Below are 7,500 nucleotides of genomic sequence, written 5' to 3'. Positions count from 1 at the left end.
TGGAATCCTCTAGCAGGGAGATAGGGTTTGGAACGCGAAGAGCACCGCAGTTGCGGCGGTGTCCCGATCTTCCCCTCGGACCTTGAAAATCCGGGAGAGGGCCACGTGGAGGTGTCGCGCCGGTTGGTACCCATATCCGCAGCAGGTCTCCAAGGTGAAGAGCCTCTAGTCGATAGAATAATGTAGGTAAGGGAAGTCGGCAAATTGGATCCGTAACTTCGGGATAAGGATTGGCTCTGAGGATCGGGGCGTGTCGGGCTTGGTCGGGAAGTGGGTCAGCGCTAACGTGCCGGGCCTGGGCGAGGTGAGTGCCGTAGGGGTGCCGGTAAGTGCGGGCGTTTAGCGCGGGCGTGGTCTGCTCTCGCCGTTGGTTGGCCTCGTGCTGGCCGGCGGTGCAGGATGCGCGCGCCTGCGCGGCGTTCGCGCCCCGGTGCTTCAACCTGCGTGCAGGATCCGAGCTCGGTCCCTCCCACGGATCTTCCTTGCTGCGAGGCCGCGTCCGCCTTAGCGTGCTCCTCCGGGGGCGCGCGGGTGCGCGGATTCTCTTCGGCCGCCATTCAACGATCAACTCAGAACTGGCACGGACTGGGGGAATCCGACTGTCTAATTAAAACAAAGCATTGCGATGGCCCTAGCGGGTGTTGACGCAATGTGATTTCTGCCCAGTGCTCTGAATGTCAACGTGAAGAAATTCAAGCAAGCGCGGGTAAACGGCGGGAGTAACTATGACTCTCTTAAGGTAGCCAAATGCCTCGTCATCTAATTAGTGACGCGCATGAATGGATTAACGAGATTCCCGCTGTCCCTATCGTCGCGCGCGGTCGAGCGTCGCGTGCGCTCCCGTTCTTTCGGCATTTTGGGTGGGTAAATCGAGTGCGATTATTGTGAATTTTGGCACAGAGTTTCGTGTTGTGACATTACAGCCTGTGTAGGAAAATCTTTGCCCTCGGTCGAACCGTTTTTGTGTTAAGGTGACGTATTCGAAATTGGAGATTTAGCGTTGTGTCGTCTTAGTTACGGAATTTGTGGTGTATGTGAAGTGCTTCACCGACGCAGACTACACCGTGGGACGTGCTGGCGCATCTCCTGGGTCCTCGAAAAGGTATTTGTGTCCTTTTTTTCGAAAAAAACCGATGTTTTTGTAAAGCCATGACTTACCACAAACTCGTGAATTCTTGCCACTTCAGTGGTACTGGACAGGTGCAGTAAATATATTTCATCTGTAAATGTACAGTAAAGTGACCCACTGTGCCTGGAAAGTGCTGTTTTGGTGGTCGTGTGTTGCCCTTTGTCTCGCGCGCATCTCCGCGTGCACCACGTGCTTTTAGAAATCCGTTTCCATCCGCGTAGCTTCAGTCGTTATCTAGCTTTCAAGTACACGGCTGTGTTCTCCAGGTCTTCCTCCAGCGGACAGTGTGTAAACAAGTGGGTTTTCCATTGATAGTTTAAAAGATACAATCAATCAAACCGAAGAACGCGTGGTAACCACGTGGCGACCGGAAGTTGCCGATAATCATCCAAAGAGGGGGTGTTCGGAAAAGTTCAACACCACCGATTGATAGACGTTCTTGTACTCTATCTGACGACATAGAGAATTTGTGGCGTACCTTTTAGAATAGAGCTATTAAATTGATTTTTCCTATGGGCGCGCACACGCGTCGTCTTTCTTCCGCGCCTATGCAGTAATCCGTTTGCATCCGCCTGACGGTAGCTGATAGCTGTTTTGAACGCATGCACTGCTGTTCCCCATGTGTTTCCCTATCCAAATATGAACAGAGAAGTGTACATTCTTTTGTGTGTTTAGGAGCTATAGGCACTGTAAGTGACGACATCGGAGCGGCCACGTGTCGGACCGCGCGCACACTGCGTTTTCTGTAGTAATCCGCTTGCATCCACGTGACGGCTTTCGGTAGCAGGATTGTACGCATGTGATAGTGTTCTCCATGTATCGTGCTATCCAGTGATGTAGAGGGAAGCACGTTTTTCCTTGTGAGTTCAATAGTACTGCCATTGCAAGCAAAGATACCGAAACGACCGAATGGTGACGGGAACTGCAGATTTCTGCGGCCAAATCCTGCCTGTAGGAAACTATCAAACACGTGTTCCCGTACGCCTTTTCATCCTCTATCGGTTGACGTAGAGAAATAGTGGTCCTTCTATCATAATATAGCAGTGGAGCAGTATTTCCTTACGGCCTGCGCACACGCGCGGGCGACCTGTACTGCGCGGCACGCTGCGCGAAGAAATCTGTTAGCAGTGGCTTAGCGACGGTCTCTAGGGGAAACTCAAGACAAGGCGAGTGCTATATGGTTCATCTCCTGGCAGATGGAGTGTAAAATGCCTTGTTCTCCGACCATAGTATAGCAGCTATTGTCATTCTTCTTTCGTAATCGGAAGTCACATCGCCGAAACTCGAAAGCTGCAGTTAGTGAAGTGCTCTCTGTTCCTCCACGTTTCTCATTTCTTCAATGAGTAGGGCTCTTATTGCAGAACTGACCCTCTCGCTCGGCAGTCACCAATGATACCAGCCTTTCTGTTGACGTGTTATAGTCTGCCCTCACATTTCCTGCAGGTGGTATAATTATAGCCTGTCCCTACATCCTCTGCTGTCTGTTAGGGTAAAACACTATCAACATGAGAAAGATCGTGTGCAACATGTGTCTGTAATTATGAAACTGTGTAACTATGTGTTAGGTTAGGATAGTAAACTGAAAAGAAAAATCGAGTGCAGTGACAGCTCTCATGCATGAACATCGATGGAAGGAAACCGATCAGGCTGAGCAGGTGTTTAATATTGTGTAAATGTGTGTTAGGTTAGGAAATGGAACTGAAAAGATAAATCGTGTGCTGTGACAGCACCTTCGTTGTTATCATTTTGTCTGTAGTTTGTATTTCTCCCTCTCCCAATATGTGTGTCTTATTGTTTAGTCCATGCTAGGTTAGGAAATACTTTCAGAGAAGTTAAGTCGTATGTACTGTGTAGCTGTCAGCTCTGCATGAACGTCGACGATAGGAAATAGACTCCTTGGTTTTTAGCATCGTAGGTTACATAGGGCCCTTATACTTCTCATGTTATTATTAGGTTAGTAACTCTACTTTCTTTTTTTTATTTTAGGTTATAGAACTCTAGTTACATAAGAAATATCATGTAAATGTGTGAAGGTGGAAGAGGATAGTGGCTGGCACCTAGAGCAAACTTGCCATAGAAGTTTTCTGTTCCCTGAAGTGTTCTCATCACAGGTGGAAGTCTAAGCCCTAAGGAAGAGAAGAGCTCTGAAAAGCCGCCCCAAAATGGGGCCCAGTAAAGAAAATGTAGATATAGGAAAGGAAGTGGGCCGAAATTCCATGAATCCAAGTGACAAGGAAGGAGCTAAGACATGTACCGACCTACAAGCAATGACAAACATAAGAGAAGAGATGGAGGCGTTTCTGTTTAACGAGAACAACAAGATAAACAATGCCCAGAAGAAATTCATACTAGGGAAACTGTCAGTATACGAGCAGATACTGAAGAAATATGAAATGGATATTCTAGAGCTCACAACAGAGCTGAGATGTGTCAAGGCTACTCTAAATACATCTCCTGTAAAAGTCGAGAGCTATGCCAGCAAGGCAGCGGCACAACCATCCATACCAAAAAACGAGCCCAGGAAGACCCAGCAACCAAAAATTCTCATGATCAAACCAGCAGAGGGAGCTCAGAAAACGGACAAAGAACTTCAAGAAACAGTAAGGACGCTAATCGCCACTTCACTAAAAGATGTAAGGATCTCAAAATGTAAGGCAGTAAAAGACAAAGGCATTGTTCTTGAGGTCCCAAACGATCAGGATGCAGAAAAAATAAGGAAGTGTGGAGACATAGCTCAGTCCGGAATTGCTATATCAGATCCAAAGAAAAGAAATCCAAAAGTAATCATTTTCGACGTCCCAAGACAGACAACAGAAGAGGAGCTGAAAACTGAGCTGTTTGAAAGAAACCTCTCCAGGCTCAACACGTCTCAGGAAGAAGTTATGGATGGCATCAAGGTGCTGTTCAAGACTGGCCCAAAGGAACGGGAAGATGTAAACTTGGTTTTGGAGACAACACCAGAGATCTGGAATAAGCTAACACAGCAGGGCCGTGTCTACATAAGTTGTACCTCACACAAAGTGAGAAACTACAACAACATAAACAGGTGTTTTAAATGCCAGGGACATGGACACACAGCTGCAAAGTGCACGAGTGCAGAAAACACCTGTGGTCACTGCGCAGCATCTGGACACACCTACAAGGACTGCCCAACGAAAGATCAGCAAGCACACTGTGCAAACTGCAAGCGTGCTAAGAAGCCACACAACCATGCCGTAACAGAGAAATCCTGCCCAGAATATAACAGAGTCAAGGCCATAATAACCTACAGAACTGATTATGGCCAGTAGGGACGATTCAGTTCTGCGAACTGGAAGAAGACAAGGGACTGGCACACAGAACAATGTCATAAGGATTCTCCAAATAAATGGGCAAAGGGCAAAAGTAGTCCCTGATCAACTGGCACAGAGGGTAAATGAGGAGAATGTGGATGTGCTGTTGATACAGGAACCCTACTGTATAAACAACAAAGTAGTAGGCTATCCCCCAAATTACCAGCTCATGTATAGCGCCAAAGATGGAGCGACAAAGGCAGCTATAGCAGCTAGGTCGCAGACACTAACAGCAATGCAGCTCACAAATTTCTGCAACAAGCACATGGCTGTTGCTAGTGTAAGTGGGAATTTTGGCGAGATTTATGTAGTTAGCCTCTACTGCCAATATGGTTCACCCATTGATCAGTTCCTCCAAGAATTGGAGGTCATCCTGGACAAACTGAGTGGGAAAGCAATAGTCATAGGAGCTGATACAAATGCCAACTCACCAGTCTGGCACAGCCAAACAACAGACGAGGCAGGCAGAAAGTTGGAGGACTTTATCTCTCAACATGGTCTTCTGGTCATAAATGAGAGATCGCAGCTAACTACTTTCAGTGGGCCCAATGGGGAGAGTAATATCGATGTAACTATATGTACACCCTTAGCTGCCAGAATGCTGTGTAGGTGGATGGTCCATGAGGAATGGACATCAAGTGACCACAGGGCGATCACTTATGAGGCCAGAGTACCCCAAAGAATGAGGGCAAAAGAAGAACTCCCAAATTACAATACAAGCTGTGCAAAGTGGTCCATTTTTGATAGACAGCTCATTAGTGCCACAGAGAACTGGCTACAAAATCCACAGGAGGGAGTCAACGAAAAGGTAAACAGACTGCAGGTGGCAGTCTATGAGAGCTGTAAAAAATCAATGAGAAGGAAGAGACAGGTGCAAAATCCAGTACCATGGTGGAACACAAAACTAGCAAACCTGCGGCGGGATACCATGTCTGCACGGCGATTACTACAACACACACGCAAAAGCGGAAACGAAACTGCTCTGGTAGCTGCAAAGAGCAACTACAACAAAATTAAAAACAGGTTCAACAAGGAAATAGCCAAGGCGAAAGAAGAGACATGGCAGAAGTGGGTCTCTGACTGTGACAAAAACGATCCATGGGCCATAACGAGAAGGGTACTCCAGCCTAAATACGGCACAGAGAATGTAATTAGCAACATTAAAACTGGGAACCAGACTCTTACCATGACATGGGAAGAGACTATAAAATCACTGCTCCAAACCCTCTTACCTGACGACGATGCGGATCAGGATACTGAAGATCAGCTAGTTGTGAAACTCGAAAACGAGAGTTACAACAATGTGGAGCTGGATCCAGACTTTACAACTGAGGAAATAGGCGCTGCTATTAAGGCCTGCAAACCAGGAAGAGCAACAGGTCCTGATGGCATTGATGATGCAGTGATCAAAAGAGTATGGCATACCAGCCCTCACCTCCTTTCAGAGATATACAACACCTGTCTATGGGAAAGGAGAGTCCCAGAAACATGGAAGAAAGGAAGAGTGTGCATACTTCTCAAATCGGAGGACAAACCAAGGGATGAGCCAAAATCATACCGCCCAATATGCCTTCTCCCCATCCTAGGGAAAGTCCTAGAACGGCTTATTGTAAATCGTCTTGAGAAACGATATGAGGAATCGGACCTGAAGGCCCCAAATCAGTTTGGCTTCAGGAAAGGTGCATCAACAGAGATGGCCATTAGGCAAGTACTAAGCCACGTACAATGTGAGGAGAGGTACGTTGTTGTAGTGTTTGTAGATATAGCAGGCGCCTTTGATAACCTATGGTGGCCCAGCGTTATGAGGCGACTAAGACAAATCCAATGCCCACGAAACCTGTACGACCTGATGGGAGATTATTTTAGGAACCGAAAGGTGATGGTGAGCAGCAAGGCTGGTGTCGTGGAGAAATGGGTCACAAAGGGTTGTCCACAAGGCTCCATTTGTGGCCCATTCCTCTGGAACCTCGTCTTTGACGAGATGGTTGTCGAGAGGGAGGGTGAGCAGTGGGCAAAGGTGGCCTACGCAGACGACCTGGCAATCATAATTAAGGGGCAAAGTAGGAAACAAATAGAGGAACGAGCAAAAACAGCATTAGGCGAAGTCAGCAGGTGGACGAGACAGAACAAGCTTGCAATATCCCATCACAAAACAGTCGCCATGACCATCAGGGGCACTTTCGATAGGCACAGACCGCCTACCATACCATTTGAGGGCAAGAATATAAAGTTTGTCCAAGAGTTCACATATCTGGGAATAACCCTTGACGAAAGACTGTGGTTCACACCTCATGTGAGGAACATTCAGAAGAAGCTGGGTGAAGTCTCAGGTACACTCCTGAGGGTGACCAGAACAGAGTGGGGTCTGCAAAAGAAATCACTAAAACTAATATACCAAGGTCTCTGTCTCTCTGTTTGCAGGTATGGTGCAGCAGCGTGGGCAGATCGGACGAAGCACCGGTATGTCAAACGCATACTAGACTCAATCCAACGACCATTTCTTTTACAGATGACCAGAGCCTGCCGGACTGTGTCAACTGATGCTCTCCAAGTACTCACAGGGTGTATGCCACTTGATCTGGAGATAGTCAAAGCAGCCTTGCTATACCATACCAAACATGGAATGGCTGGCTCGGTTGCTGGGTTCCAGGTTCCAAGAGCTGTCATGGGGCAAAACCCTAGATCTATTGCTAACAAACATATAAACTGTATGTTGCAGGAAGAGTGGCAGGAAAGGTGGAACAGGACACAGAATGGCAGGGAAACTTTTAGCTGGGTACCAAATGTGGAACTATGGCAGACAGGCTGGCGTGGGGGCTTGGTTCCACCATACTCCCTGACATGTCTTCTGACAGGCCACGGTCTGAAAAAGAAAATATATGAGCTGGGAATAGAAGACAATGGCAGATGCACATGTGGCGAGGAAGAAGACTCAAATCACATAGTCTACACCTGCACACTATACAACGAACCCAGAGAACAGCTTATGGGGGTAATGGGACCTGAATCCATCAGGTCAAAGGAAAATCTATTAAGGAC

The 7,500-nt window shown here is 47.4% G+C and overlaps 1 pseudogene; it reads left to right on the top strand.

The window, feature by feature from the left end:
* Positions 1-829, top strand: part of LOC124607592 — a 2,963-nt pseudogene extending 2,134 nt beyond the window's left edge.
* The last annotated feature ends 6,671 nt before the right edge of the window (positions 830-7,500 follow it).

Source organism: Schistocerca americana, chromosome 3 (genome assembly GCF_021461395.2).
Source record: "Schistocerca americana isolate TAMUIC-IGC-003095 chromosome 3, iqSchAmer2.1, whole genome shotgun sequence".
NCBI lineage: Eukaryota > Metazoa > Arthropoda > Insecta > Orthoptera > Acrididae > Schistocerca > Schistocerca americana.
This window is presented reverse-complemented; position numbering and strand designations above follow the sequence as displayed.